General features: G+C 37.5%; 1 protein-coding gene and 1 pseudogene across 1 annotated transcript in view; one reads left to right on the top strand and one right to left on the bottom strand.

Annotated features, from left to right (window-relative positions):
* HS6ST3 (heparan sulfate 6-O-sulfotransferase 3) overlaps positions 1 to 26,762 on the top strand; it is a 790,122-nt gene that overhangs the window by 163,354 nt on the left and 600,006 nt on the right.
* LOC106736145 (60S ribosomal protein L37 pseudogene) lies at positions 13,347 to 13,722 on the bottom strand (annotated as a pseudogene).

Raw genomic sequence — 26,762 nt, 5'->3', positions numbered from 1 at the left:
ATGGAGGGGAAGGGATTGTGGCATGGCCATCTTCCCTGGGGGGGTATTTCTCACATTCTGTCTCACTGTCTCTTGCTGTCTTTCTGGTGAGTGCATGTGCCCTATAGCAAAAACCTCTCCAAAGTGAGAGAGAGAGAGAGAGAGAACATAACACAGCTAATTTTAACATTTTTTATTATATAAAATCAATTTTATTACTATTAATAATATTTCAGAATTAATGCCACAGGTGATTTCTCCATGCCTTCAGGATTTCGAGCATGCATGATTTTAAGTCACTGAAGTTGGGATTTGAACTGTAAATGGCCATGTGGGACTCAGTTCCTGATGCGTAGTGCTTAACCACTGTGTTACAGGGTTGAATCTAGAGCCATTTTTAATATTTTTTTTAATCTAGAAACATAACATATGAATTCATACTGCAGCTTTATATTTCAGTATACTCAGTTAATTTGAGGATAGTTTTAATTTTATGTGATCTTAAGGTTTTAGTTATAGGTTAGTTGCATTTTTAAAAAAGATTTGTCAAAGGCACATACGTTCACCAGATAGAGACAGACAGAGAAGGAAAGAGAGAAATAGCCCCACCCCCCCACCCCCGGGTAATTGTTATGCCACAATCCCTTCTCCTCCATTTTCTTCTAGAAATTTTCGGCACATGTGCACACACGCCTAATGTGTTTTTCAAGCTGCCATGTCTGGAGTTGGCCATGAGGGGTCTGGTGCCTTAGCCATATGCCATCTTCTGGCCCTAGATGTACTTCTATAAGTTTTATTTTCATTTATTGAAAGAGAGAAAGAGAGTGAGTGAGTGAACAGGGTCTAATGCTTTAATCCTCCCTCAGCCATGCAGCTAGCCTGCATCCTGGGTACATGTGTATACTGTTGGCAAATACAGATTAACCCAGGAACTGAATACCGGTCTTTCATATGGCTTCCAGCATTGCACAGAATTGTGCTACCACTGTGCCACTACAGTTGGGTCTAGTTGTATTTCCAGTATACTTTCCAACTGGGTTCTCACTCATATGTCAGCTCTATAATAGTAATTTCTTAGACATAAGATTCAAAATTTGCTTTTAATCCAGAATTGATACAATATAAGGATATTTAAGATTACGTAACTCTGAGTAGCCTGTTTACTTTTAAAGTATATAGATATTCCTTGATAATTAAACTCTCCTTATTCAAATATTTGCCCTAAGATCTGCAAACACTTTAACCCTAAACACAATGTTTAAGTCAGTCTCAGCATAATCAATATGCATCTGGGTACATTGTCCTTGTTGAGATCAGGCAAGAGGAAATAGCATAAGTGGGCCACAGTCTTACATCCTTTGCTCAGGTTGTTTAAAAGTGTTCGGATGGTCTGTGACCTTCCCCATCTTTTCCCTGAGGGTTTGGCATTTCCTGAGTCTCAGTTCACTGCTGCCAAGAGTCTTGGAGTAATTCCAATCAGGGTCTAATTTAGATAGGACCTTCAGTATCTCTAACATATTATGTCATTGTTTATTGAACATGTGAAAGGAAAAGATAACTCCTATTTGAAACTGTAAGGAAGTAGTCTTTGTGTACCGCATACAAACATGCCTACCGAAGAGTTTATTATGTGTTAAAGAATTAGGTCATTGGAGTTTCAAAAGATTTAATTAATATCAGTCAGAAATCCTGCATGAATTTGAATTCTGTATAGGTGTTTACAAGTGTTTTATTAACATTTGGGCCGGGTAATTGTTATGCCACAATCCCTTCTCCTCCATTTTCTTCTAGAAATTTTCGGCACATGTGCACACACGCCTAATGTGTTTTTCAAGCTGCCATGTCTGGAGTTGGCCATGAGGGGTCTGGTGCCTTAGCCATATGCCATCTTCTGGCCCTAGATGTACTTCTATAAGTTTTATTTTCATTTATTGAAAGAGAGAAAGAGAGTGAGTGAGTGAACAGGGTCTAATGCTTTAATCCTCCCTCAGCCATGCAGCTAGCCTGCATCCTGGGTACATGTGTATACTGTTGGCAAATACAGATTAACCCAGGAACTGAATACCGGTCTTTCATATGGCTTCCAGCATTGCACAGAATTGTGCTACCACTGTGCCACTACAGTTGGGTCTAGTTGTATTTCCAGTATACTTTCCAACTGGGTTCTCACTCATATGTCAGCTCTATAATAGTAATTTCTTAGACATAAGATTCAAAATTTGCTTTTAATCCAGAATTGATACAATATAAGGATATTTAAGATTACGTAACTCTGAGTAGCCTGTTTACTTTTAAAGTATATAGATATTCCTTGATAATTAAACTCTCCTTATTCAAATATTTGCCCTAAGATCTGCAAACACTTTAACCCTAAACACAATGTTTAAGTCAGTCTCAGCATAATCAATATGCATCTGGGTACATTGTCCTTGTTGAGATCAGGCAAGAGGAAATAGCATAAGTGGGCCACAGTCTTACATCCTTTGCTCAGGTTGTTTAAAAGTGTTCGGATGGTCTGTGACCTTCCCCATCTTTTCCCTGAGGGTTTGGCATTTCCTGAGTCTCAGTTCACTGCTGCCAAGAGTCTTGGAGTAATTCCAATCAGGGTCTAATTTAGATAGGACCTTCAGTATCTCTAACATATTATGTCATTGTTTATTGAACATGTGAAAGGAAAAGATAACTCCTATTTGAAACTGTAAGGAAGTAGTCTTTGTGTACCGCATACAAACATGCCTACCGAAGAGTTTATTATGTGTTAAAGAATTAGGTCATTGGAGTTTCAAAAGATTTAATTAATATCAGTCAGAAATCCTGCATGAATTTGAATTCTGTATAGGTGTTTACAAGTGTTTTATTAACATTTGGGGAAATGGAATAGGTGCTTGGATGAGTTGGGAACATATTAATTTTCTCAATTAAAATAGTAATTGATAGGCTCCTACCATCAGAAAATTGCTATGCATCATATTTTCAGAAAAAAAAATTGAATCCAGATGAGAGAGGCCTGCGTTTCTGTTCCAAGCACACACAAATACAACTTAAGTAGTAGCCTATGCTAGTAAAGTTATCTTGAAATCTTTTACATTACACATCTTCACAGCTACCATCTAGTGTAATCAATATGGTAATTTTTTCTATCATTCAATAGGTTCATAAACTTTTGTGGTTTCTTGACAGTTTTCTCCATTGCTTGCTGCCTTTCCTTCTGTCTTCTCAAAGGACATTGCCTCTGGTCTTTTACCCCTTTCCTTAAAGATAATTTTTATTCTCATTCCTCTATCAACCTCTGGGGAGATGGAGCAGAATTCCTTATCTTGAATCCTATTCTCTTTTTCATCCTCTTGCATCCAATTTTCAATTAGTTTATTTTCTACATTTGTGTCCCAATACTACTTCCAATACAACATAGTGAGTAGGAAAGATATTTTTGCAATGGGTCCCAGATATCCCTCTCAGGAGATAGTGAACTTTGCTTAAGAAAATACACTGTTAAAAAAAAAAGAAAGAAAGAAAGAAAGAAAATACACTGTTATTTGCTATTGCAAACTGAGACCTTCAGAAAAAAGACTGACAGATGATAAGGTTAAAAAAAAGCTAAATTTCCCTGTATACGTAATGAAAAGAGATTTGAGGTTGGAAGGGAAGGAGAGAAATGACTAGGAAGTGACAAGAAAGGGAGAGAAAGTAGAAAAATTGTAGAAAAATTTACAGAGAAGTGGGAAAGGGGTTGGAAAAAAGGCTAAAGGACTTTGTAAAGAAAGGGTATGTTGATAGTCAATTTTAGTATGCTTATATTCTCTGCAATATGAATGTCTACATATCCTCAGTAGTACCTGTTACATACACAATAGTCTTCCATTACATACACAATAATTTTCACTTCAAAATTTAGGTACAGGGACCAGCAGTTAGCGTAATGGCTATGTCGCTGGACTCCCACGTAGTCGACCGCGGTTCGAGTCCCGGACCCGGTGGCTTAAACTCACGCCGGGCGCGTGTGCGTGCGTGCCCAAGATCCCGAGAGGAGAATGGAGGAGAAGGGATTGCGGCGTGGCCATCCCCCCTGGGGGGTGATTTCCTGCTTTCTATCTCTCTGTCTCTCTCTGTCTGTCTGGCGAGCGCATGCGCCCTATAGCAAAAACCTCTCAAAAAAAAAAAAATTTAGGTACAGCGGCAGTGTACTATACATATCAGTGAGTATTTATTCACAATAGCTAAAGACAGAAGCAACACAAATGTCCACTGATGGATGGATGGATAAACAAAATGCAGTAGATACATCTAATTGGATATTATTTAGCTTTAGAAGGGAATGAGAGGGACCAGCAGGTGGCATAATAGTTAAGGCACTAGACTCCCACATGGTTGACTATGGTTCTAGTTCTGGACCTAGTGGCTTGAAACTCACACAGGGCACGTGTGTGTGCATACCCAAAATCTCAGGAAGAGACTGGAGAAGGAAAGATTGTGGTGTGGCTATCCTCCCCAGGGAGTGACTTCTTGCTTTTTGTCTTCTGTCCCTCTCTGGCTTTCTGGCAAATACATGCATCCTATTAAAACAAAACAAAACAAAACACAAACGAACCTCAAAAAAAAAAAAAAGATCCAGTCCCAAGAAATACAAAGGACCCCAAATAGAATCAACCCAAGAAGATCTTCTCCAAGACACATTATAGCCAGACTGACCAAAACCACAAAGATAAGATACTAAGATTGGCAAGAGAAAAATGGCAAGTTACCTACAAAGGATATCCCATCAGGCTAATAGCAGATCTCTCATCAGAAACAATGCGAGCAAGGAAAAAATTGGAAAATATATTCAAAGTGTTAAGGAAAAAGCAGTTTTAACCAAGAATACTGTACCGGGCAAGATTATCCTTCATATGGGAAGAAAAGACAAGAACATTCTCAGATAAAGGAAACTTGAAAAAATTTACCAGTATCAGATCAGATCTCCAAGAAGTTCTCAAGGAAGTGCTGTATAAGGAAAATTAAATACAGACACACAGAAATAAGAGTTTAAAAACTAAGAAAATAACCAACTTAATCATAGGGGCAAGTCTGGAGTTGAACAAGTACCCCTCATGTTTTTCAAGCTGCCAGATCTTGGACTCAAACCACACAGTTGGCTGTGAATTCAGCTACCTTAATCACCATGCCACTGGCTGGTCCCAATTACTATATTTTAAAAATATAATTTAAAATGAGGAAGCATGACAACTCTGACTTTGTTCTTGTTCAAGATTATTTTAGCTATTCCAGGTTATCTTATGATTCCATAGAAATTTAGGATTGTTTTTTCTATTTTTGTGTAAAATGACATTGTAATTTTGATAGAGATTGTATTGAATCTGTGTATTTCTTTGGGTAGTATGGACATTTTAACAATATTAATTCTTCTAGTTCATGAACATTGGATATCTTTTCCATTTATTTGTGTCTTATTCAGTTTCTTTTAGTTTTCAATGTACAGATCTTTAAGATCCTTGATTAAATTTAGCCTATTTTTTTCTTTTCTGATGCTATTTTAAATAAGATTGTTTTGTCAATATTTTTCATATAGATTTTATTTATTTTATTTTATTTTTTTTGCTATAGGGTGTGTGTGCTCATCAGACAGACAGACACAGAGAGACAGAAAGTGAGAAATCACCCCCCGGGGGGGGGATGGCCATGCCTCAATCCCTTCTCCTCCATTCTCCTCTCGGGATCTTGAGCATGCCCGCACACCTCCCCAGCGTTTAAGTCACTGGGTCCGGGTCATGAACTGCGGTCGACTACATGGGAGTCCAGCAACATAACCCATTATGCTAACTGCTGGTCCCTATATAGATTTTGGCAATATATAAAATGCAACTTATGGGACCAGCAGTTGGTGTAATGACTATGTCACTGGACTCCCATGTAGCTGACCACAGTTCGAGTCCTGGACCGGGTGGCTTAAACTCCTTCCAGGAGTGCATGCTTGCATGTCCAAGATCCCAAGAGGAGAATGGAGGAGAAGGGATTGCGGCGTGGCCATTTCCCTTGGCGGGTGATTTCTCGCTTTCTGTCTCTCTGTTTCTCTCTGTCTTTCTGGCAAGCATATGCACCCCATGGCAAAAATTTCTCCAAATAAAAAAACATTGCAACTTATTATTGCACCCTGATTTTGTGTTTTGCCACTTCACAGAATTTCTTTATAAATTTTAACTATTTTTGGCAGACTATATTGGATTTTTTATATACATATAAGACCATGTTATCAGCAAACAGAACATTTTAATTTTTATTTCTGATTTGGATGTCCTTTAAGTCTTTTTCTTGCCTAATTTCTCTAACTAAGATTCCTAGTACTATATTGAATAGATACGGTAAGAGTGGACACCTTTGTCTTCCTCCTTATCTTAGAGAAAAAAGACCTTTCACCTTTGAGTATGATGTTTGCTATATCTTTTTCATATCTGGGTTTATTGTATTGAGATACATTCTTTCTAAACCTAATTTGTTGACTGTTTTTTATCATAAAATGATGTTGAATTTTGTCAAATACTTTTTCTATATATATTGAGATGATTATATACTTTTAATTTATTCTGTTATTGTGGTATATTACATTTATTAATTTGTGTAAGTTAAACCATCCTTGTATCACAGGACTAAACCCCACTTGCTTATAATATATAGTCTTTTTAACATGCTGCTGGATTTGGTTTCCTAGTATTTTGTTGAATATTTTTGTGTTCATCAGAATGAGTGCCAGTAATTTTCTTCTTTAGTTGTATGGCTTTCTCCTTGTCTGGGTTTGGTTTCAGGTTATTTGCAGGGCTTGTAGAATGAGTTTGAAAGTGCTCCCTCATCTTCAATTTTTTTTAGAAAGATTATTGTTAATTGTTCTTTAAACATTTTGTAGACTTTCCAAGGGGGATAATCTAGCCGTGGGCTTTTCTTTGTTGATAGTTAATTTTATTACTCATCCTATCTTACTACTTATTATTAGTCTGTTCTGACTTACTATTTCTTCATTGTGCATTCTTGGTAGGTGGTATATTTCTAGTAATTTATCTGTTTCTTCTAGATTTCCTAATTTATTGATGTACTGTCCTTCATAGTAGTCTCTTTGTGATCTTTTGCACTTCTGTGGTATCAGTTGTAATGTTTCCTCTTTCATTTATAATTTTATTTCTTTGAGTCATTTTAATCTTAATGATAAAGGTGTATTGCTTTTACCTTTTTAAAAAACCAACTCCTAGTTTCAATTATATTCTCTGTTGTTTTTTCTAGTCTTTATTGTTTTAATTTCTACTCTAATATTCATACTTTCCTCCCTCCTGCTAAGTTTGTGCTTAATTTGTCTTTCTTTTCCTTGAGTTAAAAGTGATTATGTACCACCATTATATATTAAAGTCTTCTGAAATTGACTATATACTTACCTTTACCACAGAGATTTTTTACCTTTATATTCTTTCATTTTGCTGAGAGTGTCCTTTTGCTTGAGGTTGGAGAACTACCCTTAGTATTTTTGTAAGGAAGGTCTAGTTTCAATAAACTCCCTCAGCTTTTGTTTGCCTAAGAAAGTCTTTATCTCTTCTTCATTTCTGAAGGACTTTGCCAGGTGGACTGTTCTTAATTGGCAGTATTTTTCTTTACCATTTTAAATATGTCACTCCATTTTCTCTATACCAATAAGGTTTCTGTTGAAAAATCTGATGCTATTGCAATGCTTACTATGGATGTGACAATTCACTTTTCTCTTACTGCTTTGAAAATTCTTTGACTTTTGAAACTTTGATTATAATGTGTTTTGGTGAAGACTTTGTTATGTTCAACCTATTTGGAGTTCTTTGGATTTCTAGAGACAGTGAGAGGGAAAGTGAGAAATCACCCCTTGGGGGGATGGCCATGCCACAATCCCTCCTTCTCCATTCTCCTCCTGGGATCTTGGGCAAGCACACAGAAGCACCTGGTGTGAGTTTCAAGTCACTGGGTCTGGGACTTGAACCATGATTGGCCATGTGGGAGTCCAGTGACAAAACTGCTATGCAATGTGCTGGCCTCCTTCTTGGGAAATCTTTTGTTTTTGTTTGTTTCTTTATTTGAAATTAATGAGAAGGGATTATCTGGTGGCATGGTGTTTAAGGGCACTGGACTCCCACATGGCTGACTGTAGTTTGAATCCTGGACCTGGCAGCTTGTTTCTCACTGTCTCTCTCTGTCACTCTCTGGTCAAATTAAAATAAATGAAGTTATATAAAATAATTCTTAAAAAAATTCATGACAAAGTGTGTTCATGCATAAGAGAGGAAGAAACAGAGGGATTAAGGCTCAGTCGTACTGCGATCCTTTTTCTCCAGGATTCTGGCCATGTGTGTGTTGTTGGTGTATTTTTGGACTAATTGGGGATTCAAACTGCAAGTGACATGTGGCTAACAGTTCTGCAATCTTATGCTACCAGCTGTATCCCAGAGACTGGACCTGTCATGATTTGATTAAATAAGCTTTCTGTCTCTTTATTTTTCTCTACTCCTTTTTGGTCTACAGTAATGTATATATATATATTGGCTTGCTTGATCAAGTCTCATAGTTCCTATAGGCTTTTTTCTTTCTTTTTTCTTCTCTTTCTTATTTTTTCTTTTTGTACCTCTGACTGGATAGTTTAAATGATCTATTATTGAGCTCACTGACTTTTTTCTCTGCTTGACCTAATCTTGCTTTTAAAGTTCTCTATTGAGTTTTCAGATCAGACATTGTATTTTTCAGCTTCAAAAATATCTGTTTGATTCTATTCTTATGATTTGTATAGTTTTTGATTTGTTGAACTTCTCATTTTATTTATTTATTTATTTATTTACTTATTATGCTTAAATCACTGAGCTTCTTTAAAGGTGGTTATTTTGAATTTTTGTCAGGCAGATTATAGATTTCCACTTCTTTGAAGTCAGTCATTGGACCTTAATTATATTTCTTTAATGGTGTCACATTTCCTTGATTTTTCATGTTCCTGGAAACCTTGTGTTGCATCTTTGCATTTGAAGAAGTTTCCTACTCCAGCCTTTACTGGCTGGTTTTGGGAGACATGGATCTTCACCAGTGAGCCCAGCTGGTGGTTTTGGAGGTCTCTTAGATTTTGTCTATGGATTTGCCTTCTCCACTCCCCTTGTTGCCTCTTAGAAGCAAAGCTTAGAATTTTCGTGCTGCCTTTGGTTCCTGCAAAAGCCTAGTATTGCACTGAGAATGTCCCATTTATTTACCTTAGGTTAGTGACCTGAAGTATGTAAGATTGTGCAACCTCTCTGAAATGAGCAGAGTTTAGCTGGCTTCTGAGAGCTGTTCCTATTGTTGAGATCCATGTGCTGCCTGTGGGAGCTTATTTTGGTCATATTTTGGTCATTCTCAGGGACATCCAGAATGCCTGTCTCTGACTGTGGGGTTCTAGACTATGTGTTTGCTGTTTGGAGGGGACCCTTGTTGAGTCACCACGTGCGGTTTACGAGTGAGCCTCTTGGTGCAGCCTGTGATGTGACTAGTGGGATACACATTTAGTTTTTGAGAATTGTGGACTGGTTGCTGCTCACTTCCTCTCCTACTCCCTGCTCTTAGCTGTCCCAACATGATTTAGCTGTGCCAATTTCCTCAGTGTTCTAGGTTGGCTTCTTATGAAGCTTCTTGCAAGCCTGGGGATGTTGGGCTCTTTCTTGGTTCTCACTTTCCCCTATCTGAGAAATCATGGGACAAGGAAGCCTCCTTCAGCACAAAGCTGCTCTGCCCTGCCTTGAGGGAGGAGTGACACAAGTAAAGTAAATGTGCTATTCTTATACTCTACAGTGTATCCATGTCTGGAGTTTTTGCTTCACTAGTTTATTGGAACTTCAGCTAGATTCCAGGTCTCCCACAAAGCATTTTCATAGATAGGTAGCTGCCAGAATTGGTGTTTTTCTGTTTGGGGGATGGCAGCTGGAATCTCCTAATTTTGCCATTTTAGTAATGTCATGCCTCTAGCTGCTGATGTGTCTTTCTGTTAATTTTAATCTCTTTTACCTTCCCTCTAATGATAGTGGCTTCAGTGGCTAAATTAATTTTTCTTAGGTATTAAATACCTAATATGTATTTACCCTTTTAAAAATGAATATAGTATTGCTGTGGGACCAGTGGATGACGTAATGGTTACATCTCTGGATTCTTGCATAGTCAACCGCAGTTTGAGTCCCAGACCCACTCACTGGCTTAAAAGCTCAGGCTGGGCTCATGTGTGTGCATACCCAAAATCGATAAAGGAAAATGGAGAAAGGATTGGGACATGGTCATCTCCCTCCCCCCCCCCCCCCCCCCGGGATGATTTCTTGCTTTCTGTTTCAGTGTCTCTCCGGTGAGCACATATCCAGCAAGGCAAAAATCTCTCTTAAAAAAAGTAATATATTATTGCTGATTGCATAAATGTTGCTAATTATTAACTGTACGTATGCCTATTTTCTAGAGATAATAAGCTCTTTTTGGGGCCACATTTACTTTGTTTTTTATCTCTGGTCTCTGGGGCAGGAGCTTATAAAGAAGACATTGTATATTGAAAAACATTGACCATTTTTCTTTATTTTAATTGCAAAAGAAATATGTGTTTATTATTAAAATTTAGAATATTGTATAAATGTAGAAATTGAAAAGAATAGATTTGCTCGTAATTCCAATATTTGAAATGTGTCCTTCCATTTTCAGGACATATACAGATTATAAATATAGTTCTTCCAAAAGAGGCATATTGGTCTATAATAGACTTTCTCCCTTTGACAAGTACATAGTAGACAACCCTCTTTATCAGTACTTAGTGATCTACCTTATTATTTCCAAAAGGTCTGGCCCTTTAAAAAGACAATTTTTAGTTAATCTTCACAGTTCCTACTGGAAGAGCTCAGTTGGAATTGGCCAAAGAAAGTGCTGTTGTATTAGGTCTCTAAGGTATAAAGATATAGAAAAGCTCAAAGGAAAGGACAGACTCCAGAGAGAAGCTCAGAAACTGTCTAGCTTAGAGGAACCAAAGAAAGGATACTTTTTTTTTTTTTTTTTTGCCTGAAAGGAAAAATTTTGCTTTAGAAGAAGAAACTTAAAGTTGTTCCAGAAAAGAGAAGGCTATATGTTCTGAAAACCTGAAGAAAAAAAGCTGACTAGGTTGATTCCTGACCTTGTGTCTTTCTCAATAGCAATGAATAGAAATCCAACATTCAGTGAGAATTATAAGTGGATTTCAGCTGTTTAAAAGCCAATTGTGAAAAGAGTGAGTCAAAGTACATGGTGAAAGGTTAGAAAAGACATCCTATTTTCTTACTTTTGGAAATATTCTTAACTTTCTGACTCTTTTAAAAATTTCTTTAGCAAGTAATTAATATCTGTCACTTGGTTGGAACAAAGCTAGGCACTAGAGAGAGAGAGAAGTGAGTCTCTATCCATAGGGAGTTGATCTCAAGTAGGACTGTGGGACTTCTCTTTCCTACTATATGCTTTCTGTGAGAGCAAACGGTTTGTTTTAGTTTGCTATAAGACATGTGCACTCACTGATGAGAGAGAGAGAGGGAGAAATCCCACCCCAGAAGGAAGTGCCACACTACATCCTTTCTCCTTTCTTTATCCTCTTGGGATTTTGGGCGCGCGCGCGCACACACACACACACACACACACACACACACGTCCAGTGTATGTGTGTGTATGTATGTGCGTGTGTATGTATGTAAGGTGTTTTCCATAGAGTACATGTACTCATCAGAGACAGAGAGAGAGAGAGAAAGGGAAAGTGAGAAAACAGCTCCCCTCAGGTGGGGTGTGGCCATGACGCAGTCTCTTTTCTTCCATCCTACTCTTGGAATTTTGGGCATGCATGTACAAGCAACCGGTGTGGTCTTCCTTACTTTTTCTCTTCCTTCCTTCCTTCTTTCCTTCCTTCCTTCTTTCCTTCCTCTTTTTAACTCCCTTCCTCCTTAACTCCCTTCCTCCCTCCCTTCCTCTCTCCCTCCCTCCCTCCCTTCCTTCTCTTTCTCTCTCTCTCTTTCTTTCTTTCTATGTGTATGTGTGTGTGTAAATGACAGTTTATTGACAAAGACACAAGATCAAACTTCTGGTGTGATTTTTAAGCTATTGGGTCTGGGACAGCATCTGCACAGTCAGCCATATGGGCTCCAGCTACCTTAACCACCACATCACCAGTTGGCCTGAGAGGAAACACTTTTTATATTGCTCTCTTTTATTTCATAGTGTCTTCCTGCAGACAAGGACAGAAACTGTGTACAAATGCTGAGTAATACAGACTTGTAGATTGATAGCAAGGAATTTAGGAGAGACAATCTCACAAATGTGAAAATATCATAATACCACTGATTGTAGCACCAAGTATGATATCTGGACCCTTGACTTTCCTTTCTATATTTGACAATGTATATATTTATATAATATACTAATACATATTAACCACTAAATGCATGTTATGTGAATTTATTGTTAAAATAATTTCCTAAAGTTTTAGGTCTTTCAATTTTCTTGGACGACTTTAGAAGATAGAAGAAATATAATTTAACATGGGCGTGGGCCTTTTGCCTTTAATTTTCCAGGAGATTCAGCAGATGATTATTATGCTGACTTTCATGGGGTCTTACAAACATCAGTACAAACTTTACTCTGTGTAAGTTAAAATTAGCCTTTGTCTTCTCTTAATGAGAAATATGTAGAAAATTTTGTCCATATCAACAACTCTAGTGATCTTTGAGTTTCTCTTAGTGTCTAAATCACTTACAAGCTTTTCTTTGATGTTTTCCACAATTTTTACAGATCTATTTTCTATACCTCCATACCTCAAATCGGAGAGATAGTATTTCACTCTATTTACATCATTTTGTTTGCATCATTAAATGTTTGCTATGTCTTCACAAATAAGCTCTTAATTGGCCAGCTCATGTCCTGTGAGCTTTTGATTTCTTGCTTTTGCCATGATTAATAATAACATACACTTCCTAAATTGTATTAGTAGAGGAATTAGCATTTTCATTTTTCTGTCTTCCACTGTGTTGTATAAAACAGAAAAAACAAATGTATGAATGCTGCTGTACAAACAATGGTAGCGTCATCAGGCTATAGCTTAGCCTTGGTATTTCATCAGGTGATGAAGATAAGCACACACAACTGTTAGTAGAAGGGGAGTGGAGTTTTGCTATAAATGAAACTAATGGTGGTATGAAACATGAAGACTCTTGACATGTGTATATTAAAACATTTCATGATCTCAAAAATGTAGTGGGAAGCTAAAAATTCCATTTTATTTCAAACATTACATTTTTATTTCAATTTACTAATTTACTCCATCAGTTCAATAGGGACCTTTAATCGTTTATTTTTTGTTTTACTTTTTTTTTTTAACCAAGAACATTTATTGCCTGACTAATCGTTGAAATCCTTAAGATGAACTGGATGCCACAACAGCTGCTCTCTTGGGTTTGGGTGTTGTTCTTCACAGAATCCATGCCTGAATCTGCGGTATACAATTTTTAGGTGCCTCATTCGATCAGTCCCAGTGGTATTGTGTCTTTTAGCCTTGGCACTCCAGTTATACTTTCTCTTGCACTTAGCAGGGTAGCCACATTTGCCACAGGTCGACTTCTGAAGGTGACAGGCCTTAGAACCACACCGGCAGCACAACGTGTGCATCTTATTGCGAAGCTTCCCAAACGACGACGTTCCCTTGTCATCTCGCTTCTGTAGCTGAGACCAAAGAGACCGGAAGCCCATTTTCTGTTTTTCTGAAAAGAGGATACTGACTCATATCTCACAGGGCTGCTGTGACAGTTAAGTGGTATGCTTACGAGGTTTAGTGCAGTTCCAGCTGTGTGAAAGGGTCCAGCAATGCAGCTTCAGCTTCCTCTGAACCAACTGACAGTGCACACCTTGAGATCAGGGACCACTCTTTTACACCTTTATAGCATTTGCACAGGTCGTTACATAATTATAAAGTTTTAAATTTTATTTATTTTTTAGAGCTTTTGTAATAGGGCATTTGTACTCACTGGAGAGACAGAGATACAGGGAAGTGAGAAATTATCCCCCCAGGGGTATGGCCATGCCACAGTCTATTCTCTTCTCTCCTCCTCTCGGAATTTTGGGCACTCCTGCGCATGGGCCTTGTGTGATTTTGAAGCTGCTCAGTCCAGGACTGGAAACATGTTTGGCCTTGTGGGAGTTCAACACTTTAACGAATATGCCAGAAAAAAATATTTTTGTTATTTTTTTTCTCTTGGTTAGGATATTTGAAGTGGTTAGTAATAAAACTGAATTTTAGATGACAACCTATAAAACAGATGTGGTTAAGTTTAGGGATTTTAGAGGAGCTGTGTGTGCTCATCTGCAGAGCTCATCTGTCATTCTTTCCTGGATGTGTTAAAAGTTATAACCAACACTTGGCTATCCATGGTGAGGGCTGCAACTTACTTTATCACTTAGTGACATTAATGAGTATGCTTTTGAGAGTTAAAGAGTATGCTATGCGTATTTACATCTGTACTATAGGTAAAATCTGGAATTATCCCAGGCAAACTTGGATAAATGGTCACCCTGTTTGTGGCTGACACTGAATTCAAATTTAACCATTTGGAATCTAGTTTAACTTAAGGTGGAACATTTCTCAAAAGAGCTTTTGGTGTCTGTTGAATTAATGTCATGACTGCTTTCTGAGCAATAAGTGGACTTATTTCTGAGGCCGACCTTTTCAGAGTTGTTAGGGATACTTCCAAAGGCAGATGTTTAGCCTTTTGACCATATTATTTGAGCAATGGTACCAGGACCTTGAGGTTAATGAGTTTATCAGGAAAATAAGAGGACTTCCCCACTTTAATAATGCTACCCTGTCCCCAGAAGAGCATTTACCATCTACCTATTATGTGTCCTCAGGGTAAGTTTAATTATAGTCTTGCAGTAACACCTGCAATACAAAGCTCTATGATTTCAAGTATAAGAGTATTTGGAGTTTTTCAATGATTGACACTGATATTCCTAAGATTGCTATTATCGACTATCATATTTATCTGAGAGGCTGCCTAGCCTGGTTGTTAGAACCAAGTCTTGAGTGCCAGACTGCTGGGTTTGAAACCTTGCTTTACTTCCTTAGCATTTCTGTGACTTTTAGCAAGTCACTTAATTTTACCTTGATACCTTACTCATTAATAATATGGTGATAATAATGATGCCTTCCTCAGAACATTGTTGTATTTAATTAATTAATATAATAATCCCCTCTTACCTGTAGTTTGGTTTTCTGCAGTTTTAGTTACCTGCAGTCAACCATAGTTTGAAATTAGATGAGTATGGTATAGTGAGATATTTTGAGAGTGAGAGAGAATGTGAAAGTGGCCATATAATCTTTATTAGAGTATATTGCTATAATTATTCCATTTTATTATTAGTTATTATTAATCTCTTACTGTGCCTAATTTATAATTAAAATTTTATCACAGCTATTTATAAGAAAAACAATGTATATAGGTTTGGTACTACCTGAGATTTCAGGCATCCTCTTGGGGTCTTAGAATGTATATCCCACTGGTAAGGGAGGGCTAGCCTACTTAAAAATGCTTGTTATAGTACATGATGCTTAGCAAGAACTTTTGGGTTGTTGAAGAAGTTATGAGGCATTCATTGGGTCATCTGGAAAGTCATGATGCATTTTTGCATAGAAAAACATAGAAAAATCTGTCATGACTTTCCCAACAACCTAATATATACACCATTATAAGTAAAAAATATCAGTAAAGCCTTTCTATATAATCATGTCCTGTTGATACTAAGTTTGAAATGCTGTAGACATAAATATGTGAGTAAAAGAAAGAACAAAAGAAAAGCGAAGGCTATAGGCAGCACCACGTTATCAGAGAAGAGAACAGTAGGAAATAGATTCCACAGGAGATTTTCAGATGGAAATCTTTGTGTTACAAGAGGTCATATTTTATTGAGTATAATGAACCCAAGAGACAAATGTCATGTTTCCTTTGCTTTATTCTTTGAGTGCCAATGAATTTTGCAGGGATGTTGCTGCAATCATTTCCATTATTGTTAATATTGTCACCATTGTCATCAATATTTTAATCATTGTTATAAAATATTAAATTCCATTTGATTTTAGCTATTTACCATATCAGTTAAATACAATGGTCCAGTCTCAGGACTCAGGGGTCCAGAAATGATAGTTCTTTATTGAAGTTTGGTTGACATGTAGTGAATTTAGTGTCTGTTGTTGAGTTCTCCAGATGAATCAGGAGAATGGAAATATTCAAAGACCTGACAATGCAGCCTTTGGCAATGACTGTTTCTAAATCCTGGAGAGAATGGGTCTCAGAATCACTGCCACAGACTGATCTGAGTAAGGTCAATTTATTTTCTAGTTTCCAGCTCTCACATCAGATGTCAAAACAAAAACATAAATAAGAACAAATCTAAGAAATTTAAATACTAGAAAGACAAGAAAAAAGAGCTATGGACTTTAGAAATGTTAGAATTGTATTCTAACTGTGGCTCAGGGATTAATTACATGAACCTCAATGATTTATTGAACTCTGAGCCTATCTGTGAAATGGGAGTGCCAGGCACTTAGACAGTTAGGACTACAGGAGAGTTTGTGTGTTGAAGCAGCTGTCCTTAGTGGTCACTTGGTTTAAGCTCTTCCCTTTTACCTACCATCAGCTAAACTGTTTCTTATCATAGAAATCATGCCTTTTATTAGTATATCTCCAACACATAACATGTCTGACATATACTAGATATTAACTGAATATTCAATATTGAATGAATAGTAGTCTAAATTTATTTATTCATCATCTATTAAATAACTGCTGTATGTCAGTTATACTAAGAACTTGAGAAATAGGGGTGTATAGAGCAAGGTCCCTTTACTAGAGGTGGTTGTGGAATAGAAAGAGAGAATAAACATTATAATGAATGCATTGAAGAGTCTGTACAAGCCACTGTGGACACACAAATGAGGAAGTATCTCACTTTCACTTGGGAAAGCTTCACAGCAGATGAGATACTTGAGCTACCCCACCACACAGCCATAGTGAGAGGGAGAGCACTGTATGTAGAAGAGATTTCATGTACAAGAACTTAGGGGAGGAACAAGGATGTAACATATAAACTGCAAGCATTTTCTCTTATCTAGAAAGCAGTATGTACTGAATACACACGTATGTACACACACACACACACACAGGGTAGGGTCCAGGGTGAAAATTTGAGTAGGAGCAAATCACAGAAGGCATTTTAGACATGATAAAGCACCCAAACTTTATCCTAATGGTGATAGGGTCTTCAGAACATTTTTTAAATTTGATACTTATTTTGCCAGAAGAAAGAGAGAGAGAGAGACAGAGAGAGAGAAAGCACCTCCCATGGGGGATGACCACACCACAATCCCTTCTCTTTTCCTTTTGGGAGTTTGGACATTCATGCACATGTACCCAGTATGTTTTTCAAGCCTCCAGGTCTGGGACTTGGATCGTGTTGTTGGCTGTGTTGAATTAGCCACCTTAACTACCATGCCACCAGTTGACTCTTTCAAAGCATTTTAAACAAGAATTGACAGGATGCAGAAAGGCTCCTCTGGCTATTATGGGTGACTATTGCATTATTTCAAATGAGAACAGAGCAGAATGTGGAACACACAGTGGTTCTAGGAAGAGCAACAAGATAGATTCCAAAGAGTTTAGAAGACAAAAAAATGACAGGACTTTCGGACTGATGGAATATAAATCTAGAGCAAGCAAATCCTGGTTTGAATTGTATCAGTAGAGATTCTTTAAATAGCCATGGAAAATATTTTTCACTTTCTTATGATTTTTTTAGTTAACTGTAAAAATAACATTTTAATGTGTAAAAGCCAAAGTTATTTTTTATTTATTTATTTTTTTAATTACCAGAGGTGTATGCCTTTGCCGAAGATAAACCGTGAGACAGGTTGAGAGAGAAAGGGAGAAAGCACTCTTCCCAGTGGGGTGTGGTCATGCCACAATCCTTTCTTCTCCATTTGTCCATCCTGTTGGGATATTGGGCATGTACGCACATGTACCCAGTGTGTTTTTTGAGCCTCTGGGGCTGAGACTCAACTGTGATCAGTCATGTGGGATCTGACCTTCACACTCGTTATGGGGCCATCCTGAAAGCCAAAACTATAATGTAGCAACTTTTGTTTGTTTTTGATTTCTTCCAGCTCATGCCCTTACAAACATTTGACTTCAGTCATTGAATTATGAATTTTCTATCCATTTCACAACTACCTTTTCTTTGTTAATGCCTACAGTTATTTAATAGGAGAAGAAACGTAATTATTGATTAGCATCTTAGCCAGAAAGTAGCCATAGACCAAAAAGGAAGGTGAAACTTTGGTTTCTTGTATTTTAATTCAAATTAAATTTATATTACAATATGACGATTAATCCAATGACACATTAGACCATGATTTGCATATATAGCAATATTTTTCATAGGATATTTTTTTCTTGGGGTGATGATTCTGTTGTTTTCTTCTCAGTTCTGTAGACACACAGAATGAGTCAAGAATCTGAGCCCCTTTTGTACCTTCTCTTGTTCTTACCACCAACAACAAAGTGTGCAGTATAACTACTATATGTGAAAATTCTTTGATGTCCTTGCTTGAATCACTTGGGTACTACTTTGCAAAAATCCTGACTTGAATAGCCTTTTAAATATTTTCTTTTTATTGAGTGAATTCTAATAGATTAGTCTGTTTGCTCTTATTTTTAATCCCTTTCACAATGGGTGACATCCTGAGCTTTTTTACAGTAAGAGCCAAATGGGATTTATAAAAACAGTAATTCATATACTTGAACATATTATGTGTTTTGGGGAAGGCTCTTCAATTTAAGAAGTTCATTATTTTTCTTGAATTTTACCTTAATGCTTTTATATTTAGTTTCACAGAAATTCATTAGTAAATAACAACACATTTTAATAACATGTAACAGGAGTCAATTCATTATTTAGTGATTGGAAAGGTAATATAAACACTTTAAAGTAGTACAGATTTCTATATCTGCATTTGTAAATAATGGAAGACTTCAACTTCCATCCAAGATAAGTACCAATAGATACAAGAGAATACCAATAGAAAAAGGCATGTGGAATTGTGAAAGAAGGAAATTGATTACTCACTGCTTTTTTTTTTTTAAAGAATTTTTAAAATTTTACTTTGTTTGCTTGTTTGTTTGTTTAAATATGACCAGAGAGGGACAGAGTGAGAGTGAGAGAGAGAAAGTGAGAAAGCAAGCCACTAGGTCTGGGACTCGAACCATGGTCGACCATGTGGGCGTCCTGCACCCTTAACCACCACACCACCTGCTGGCCGCTACACTGTTGTTTTTAAACTGTTGGTAAATATCCGTGATTCTAGGAATTTTTTTTTTTTTTAGTATTAAATGTAAGAATACAGTGGTTCTATAGTTGAGGGCCTGGGAATGGTAGGGTGAAATGGAAAGAAGCACAGGAAACATATTCTCCTTGGCTCTGGTAGCTGCATAGCTTTGCATGAGTCACTCAACCTGTTTAGGTCTACCTTTCTTGGCCACACAGTTGAGAGATTAAAACAGCTTAGCTTTACAGTTTATAAAATGCTGTTTCAAAGGTTGGCATGTGGTATGAAGATAATATGGAGAGTCTATAACTCCGTAGGGAAAATGATTTCTAGTATTTTAACTTTTTTTTTTTTGAGAGGTTTTTGCTATAGGATGTGTGCACTTGCTAGAAAGAGAGAGACAGAGACACAGAAAGTGAGAAATCATCCCCCAGGAGGAAGGCCACACCGCCATCCTTTCTCTTCCATTCTCCTTTCAAGACCTTGGTCACATATGCACACATGCCCAGTGTGAGTTTAAGCCACCGGGTCCAGGATTTGAACCATGGTTAACTACATGAGGGTCCAGCGACATAGCCATTACGCCAACTACTGGTCCCAAGAAAGCTTTATATTTTTTGTCACTTCCCTGAACTTATTTATATTATTAAATATGAGTGCTAGTGACTCAGTCTATTCTAGACCTTGGACCTCTTTTCTGGCTTGTAGAAGCTTAAGCTGATTAAGATAGTATTTTAGCTCCATAAAACAAAACACATAGGATTACAAAAGAAATCATGCATTTTAAAATGCTGTTTTCAAAAATTAATAGAACAAAACTGTGATATAGCTTAAATGGTTTTGGTAACAAGATTTTGAAGTACTGATGAATATAATTAGTAATGCAAGATAGATGTTAAAACCTAATGCAATTCGAAAATATATATGGATTCTCTTGTTGACACAGTTATAGGATTGGCAAACATTGGTGACATGTTGCTTACCTCCGTAATTCAAGGAATGTTACATTTCCACTGAAGATAGAGAAAATAAAGATATAATTTTTTTCTATCTGAATTAATGGATTCTCTGAATTCTATTCCTTGTCCCTTTGAGGGTTCAAAAATCCTAGGCTAAAGCCATTTGCCTAGGTAGTTTTCCCAGGCTGTATTTTATAGTTGACTTAATGTTCACAAAGGAAAGGAAAATGGATGTAAGCACCCACATTAATATAATAAATAGAAAATAAGTGAAATCTATAATATTTATTTTCATTAAAATACTATTGGGTCATCAGGAAACTCATAATGTATTTTTGCATAGCAAAATATATCATGACTTTCCTGATGACCTAATAGATCCTGATAGGAAATATTAATTAATATATTTGGGAATATCTTTCCAGTCTACCATTCTTCTTAAGCTGTCAGAACATCAGTATAGTTGGGGTAAAAAGCTATTCTAAAAGAATGAACAGACTTTCAGAAAATGAGGATATTTTCATTCTCTGTGATGCACAGTTCTTAGGTATTTAAGGAATCACAAAAGATTTAGGGTAGGTTATAGATGACAGAAGCCAGGATTCATGCATGAAGTAGACTATTGTATTACAAAAGACAAATCTGGACAAGAATAGAGCAGCCACCGACCTTGGGTCCAGGTCTGGATAATTAATTCTGATTTACAATGTTTCATTTATTAAGTTTATTTATTTCTTCCATGAGTGAGAGAGACATGGAGAGAAAGAGAGAGAGAGAGAGAGAGAGGAGAGAAAGAGAGAACAAGAGAGAGAGACTGCACTCCCAACAGGGTCTAGATTTTGTGATCCACCCCAGCCTTCAGCCGGACCAGATCAGCAGACTCAGGGAAATCTCTGAATTTGAATTGTGAACCTTTACATGTGGAATTGTCTCACAAAGTTTTGTGTTTTACAGTTTCAACACTGGCTAGTGCCTACAATATTTTCTTAATTTTTTTTTCCTTATTCATGATATTCATGATAGATTGTACACACAAAAGAGAAAGAGAAAGGTAGCCTACATAGGATCTGGTCACATTGTGATTCCTTTCTTCAGTTCTTTAGTTCCTTGGGTCTTGGACACTCCCACATAGGTCAGGCATCTATTAGGCTGATTGGGCCAAAGATGCAAGTCAAGATCACCATGTGAGACCCAGCTTCTTTTAAGCAGCAGTTTATCTCTGCACCATATTTGGCTTCCACAGTGTTTTCTTGACAAACAAGTGCCCAGTAAGGAGAAGCAGCTTTTATGATGAAAGGTTCTGAGTCACTGAGAGGTCAGAAAACTCACTTTAATGGCAGTCACGTGTCTGGTATCAGGATGGAGCCTGGCCTCCTGGTGTGTGAGGACCAATCTCTGGCTCACCTCATGGAGCTCCATGCTTCTTCCCACCCCTAAGTGTATAAGAATGCCAGAGAATTAGTAGCTTTGTCTGGGTGGTCATCTGGCATAGCAGGGTGACATACTACCTGGAACACGTATCCCATGTCTGTGTTCTTTGTTTTAATCTCAGACACTGCAGTTTCTCATAGCAAAGAATACTGAGAATTCATCTTCTACATTTAAGCAGGCATTGCTCTGTCTCCTTGGACTGGCTGTGCAAATTCTGGAGGAGGCGTGGAAAAGGTAGTGGGTGAGAACTGGAATAAAGATCATAGGAGGAAATGTGTCTTTTGTTCACAGGAGCCATTTTTAACTGGCTTTCACTGAAAGGTGCTGCAGAGGCTGCAAACAGAGTGCCCACTGCTCCCTTGCTGTGGAACATCTCCAGATTTCTAAGAAAGTGTTTTGGCGGATCCTGGCTTGTCCGTGCTTGGGAGGTGATCCTCACAGGCCCTGGACTACAAATTAGATGGATGACTTCTATTTCTGGTACTGCTCAATAATGAACAACCTGGTCTCTCTTTCAAGATGCCCTGTCTATAAAATGGAACCCAGCCTCATTTGGCTGAAAACAGACAGTAAACTGGTAGGCTCTGAGCCCAAACCTATGGAACTTCTATTCAAGCTCTTTTTCCAGCTTTATTTTGCAGTGCAGGGAAGTGAACTCTGGGGAGATGAGAGGTTTTGCAGTTCTCCAAAGTAGCTCAGTGTCACCATGAGTTATTTCTAAAAGGCAAAGGTATAAGACTTGGCTTATACAGCTCTTAAAAAATTATTTTCAAGTGTTATACGTTGACATTTCAAAATGCTGAAATTTGAAAATAACTTTTAAAAAGTTCTAATTAAGCAATAATAAGTGGGAATTGACATTTTCTACCATTCAATGAGAAGTTCCCCAGCTAATAACCCCATCGCATCAAATTTCCAACCCGAAGTTGTTATATAAATATAGACTGACACTGTGATACCCTGTAGGAAATTGGGGTCTTAGCATCCAACCTCTGTCCACCCTTCTCTCAGTCCCCCTGCAAAGCACTGTTGATATTACCCTGAACAGAAAAAGGATTTATACTCTTCCTTGGAAATTATGGATAGAAACCAACTTTTCTTTAAACAATCCTAATTTAATTAATATGTCACAGCAGTATAGACTCTGATTCACTTAGCATCCCTTGAAACACTCCAGCTATTTTCATAGTGTGAAAGTGAAAATTCCCATTTAGGAACTTTAAGAACTATGGGCACATAGATTGAGTCCAAAGAAGTAAAGCTTTCTGATGGAGGAATTTAGGACTGTGGTGCCATTGTCGACCCATCATGCTGGAGTCAGGGGTCAATGGACAGGACTGTGGTGACTTTCTTTCCATTTTGCCCAGAAACGTGACTTGTTGTGATGGTCTTTTCATTCTCAAAATTGTCTTATTTGGACAATAGAGTATTCAGTCATCCCATTACCTGTCCATTGAATCCTACATTATTCAAGATAGGGTAGAAGGAACACTGCAACTAGAATCCAAATGTCTGGCTTCAAATTCTTACTAACTTAGGAATATTAGGCATTTTTTCTTTAACTTCTCTGTGAAATTTTTTTTATCTATAAAATGGAGATGAAAATGTCTATTTCACAGGGTAGTCTACCAGAAATTTAACAATACCCTGGATGTAAGAGCACTATGGCAGTGCTTAACTAATATGGATACAAGGGGGCTTTTTAAAAAGTTTTATTTATTTATTTATTTATTTATTTATTTATTTATTTTAATTAGGACATATGTGTTCACCAGAGAGAGAGTACTCAGTGTGATTTTCAAGCTGGTAGGTCCAGAACTCAGACTGTGAAGTCAGCCATGTGGGATCCAGCTGCCTTAACCTCCATGCCACTTGCTGGCCCTGAACACAAAGTATTTTAATTCAGCCTGAATCCACTGCCAATTACTGAATCTCAGGGACTTGATTGTTGAGTAGTCTGATGTTCTGGGTGAAATATACATTGTTAGCTCTCCTTCTTTGTGCTTCCTAGATTGGCATGCCATCTATATTTACCAGTTTTAGAGACCCAAACTTCCATTAGGAGGCGTGTGCTCATTCTTTATCCTGATCCTGAGAGAGCTGTTATAGGCATCACTCCATGCACAGGTTGGAGAATAATTTGTAAGGTGAATGTGGGGTTATATGAAAAGTTTCTGAGATCACCTGGGACAGAGGTCTGGGCAGAGGGACAGGAAATAGCAATTTAACTGTTGTTCTCACTTAATGATTTATGCAGTATATGTGTGTCAATGAAAATGTGAAAATCAAGATTTCCTTTTTATATGGTATGTTAAATGTTTATTGATGCCCCACTCAAATTTTACTCATCTTTTTTCAAAAAAGTGTAGCAGAGCTCTGTGATTGTTTAATTGACAGGAAATAGGGCTAGGAGACCCAAAGTCTTAGTTTGCACTAATTCTCCATTGGACTTTAAGCACATCCTTTGAGACTTCTAAGATACCTTTTATTTTTAGTAATTATGAGAATTGGCTAAAATGAGTGCACTGTAACTAACATATTTGACTTTATATTTTTTAAAGAATTATTTTATTTCATTTTGTTTATTTATTTAAATTTGACCAGAGAGGGACAGAGAGAGAGAGAGAGAGAAAGAGAGAGAGGAAACGAAAAAGTGAGAAAGCAAGCTGGTAGGTCAGGGACTTGAACTGTGGTCGACTGTGTGGTAGTCCAGCGCCCTTAACCACCACACCACCTGCCTGCCAGCCCCTGACTTTATATTTTGATTAGGCATTCATTCATTTTACAAGTATTTATTGGATGTCTATTCAATAAATGTCTATATGCCACACATGTTTCAGGTATTGATAAATCAAAAGTGAGCAAAACAAATATGGTACCTGCCTAAACTGAGTTGTCAGCCTGTCTGCCCTGAGCTGGATATTCTAACTGTTCCAGAAAGAGTGGCATCTCTCATTTTTCTCTTTCTCGTGTGTTCCCCCCCGCCACCCCCCCAACCTCCCACCCCACCCCCCCCACCAGAGAGATTTTTGCTACAGGGCACATGCATTCCCAAGAGAGACAGAAAAGAAGAAATTTCCCTCTAGGGAGGATGGTCACACCACCATCCCTTTTTTTCCATTCTCCTCTCAGGATTTTGGGCATGGATGTACTGCTTCCAGTGTGTTTTAAGCCGCTAGCTCTGGGACTTGAACTGCAGTCAGTATGTGGGAGTCCAGTGATGTAACTATTAGGCCATCCGCTGGTCTCTTTCTTACCTTTCACATTAATAGGAAAGAGTATGCTAGATTTCTTTGCCTGATTCTATATAACGATTTCTAAATCTTTAAGTCTAATATACTTCTGGGTTCAATCTGAGCTATCTTCTCTCCTTTTTCTTTTTAAGAATATTTAAAATGCACTTTTTCTGAGAGAGAAACAGACACTCCCAGAAAGGTCCCCACATTGCGATTCACTCCTAGTCTCAGCTGGCTCTAATCAGGAGCCTGTGTGCATGTGCCTGACAAGCTCAGGGAGGTCCTGGATGTGAACCCAGTACCTTTCTCCTGGGGGTCCAGAGGCATCACCACTGTGCCATCACCCATCCCCTCTACACTATTTTCTTTCTGCTTTTTCCCAATGGGAAAGGAGAATCTGTTCTCCTAACTATTTTAATATCTTTTATGTTATTAAATATCTTAGGCTTTGTCAAGACACTATGTACTATAATATCATATAGTTACTTTAAGTACTATAATGATCTCAACTATTAGGTTGCATTTAAAAATTTTCTTCATGCTAATGTAAATTGTTTTGTAAATTTAAAACTATGAATGTAATGATGCGAGTGCTATAACATTTGCAAGGTGGTTCCAACTAGGATGAAAAATTGTGTTAGGCTAAAAAATCAAGAATATTATATGTGTGTTGGGGCTGGTAGGAGGGAAAGGTACATACATTGTTTCTGTTGTGAGATTAGTTACTTTGGGGCTTACCATGTGATGGATGACCTTGCTGATAGAGAAGACCAGACATGGAACAGATTCTGAGTATTTAACCATGAAAGAACCCAAAGGAATGGGCTTAGCAAAGGACAAGTTGGGAGTGGATCTGGGGAAAAGAATAAGACCTTCAGACTGGTAACCAGGTACATCTGAGCTCCCCCTGTTGACCCAAGGACACAGTTGGGAGGGAGGGATTGTGTGCAGGGAGCTAGTGACCAACAAGCCTTATCAGATGATCCTCCAAGTGGCTGAGATTGTTGATTAGAACAGAGGAGGTAGGCTGGAAGGGAAGATAAAATCTAACACAGCTACATTATGAACTGCCAACAATCACCTACATTTATCAGACTGCGAAGGACATCAGATCATCTTGCTTATCCTCTTGCTTCCTGGCAGAATTGCACATTAATGATCTGGATGGAGGTGTGTCTCACATATCAAATGATCTTTGGGAAAGATGACTTTAGAATAAAAGCTCATTCCTTTGGGGTGAGCATGCCCAATATTATTATATCAATAACATCCTGGTGCTAACAAAAGGAAATGGACACTATTTGTCTAATAGAAGTTATTTAAATAATCACAGAGATGTACGTTTTTGAACAGGCGGGAGCAGCACAGTGACTCCTGCTGCTCTATCTCCACATTAACAAGCTGTCCAGGCTTCTCAGTTGTGCGTGTGAGGCAGTTGCATTTTATGTGAGGAATAGGTTCATAAAGACCTTGCGTTTTTCAAAACTCACATAATTCAACACTAATTTTTCTATTGCAATAAATTGTAATATAAGGGATGCATTCCCAGACTTCATAAATCTAGCACAATTGTAGTGTAATTTTAGTTTTAAATATACTTTTTATGCATATCAAATAACATAAAAATAACACATGAATAAATAAGCCATAAAACCTTGACCCCTTCCATAACTTTTAATAACATCTACTTTTACTCCATGGGTCTTCATTTGGGGACACATTTAATAGCACTAGCACTTAGTGAATTTTGGGCTACTGTTATGGGATATAAAAATAATTATAAATTATAAT

This window comes from Tupaia chinensis, unplaced genomic scaffold (genome assembly GCF_000334495.1).
Source record: "Tupaia chinensis unplaced genomic scaffold, TupChi_1.0 Scaffold000057_1, whole genome shotgun sequence".
In the NCBI taxonomy this organism is placed as follows: Eukaryota; Metazoa; Chordata; class Mammalia; order Scandentia; family Tupaiidae; genus Tupaia; species Tupaia belangeri.
This window is presented reverse-complemented; position numbering and strand designations above follow the sequence as displayed.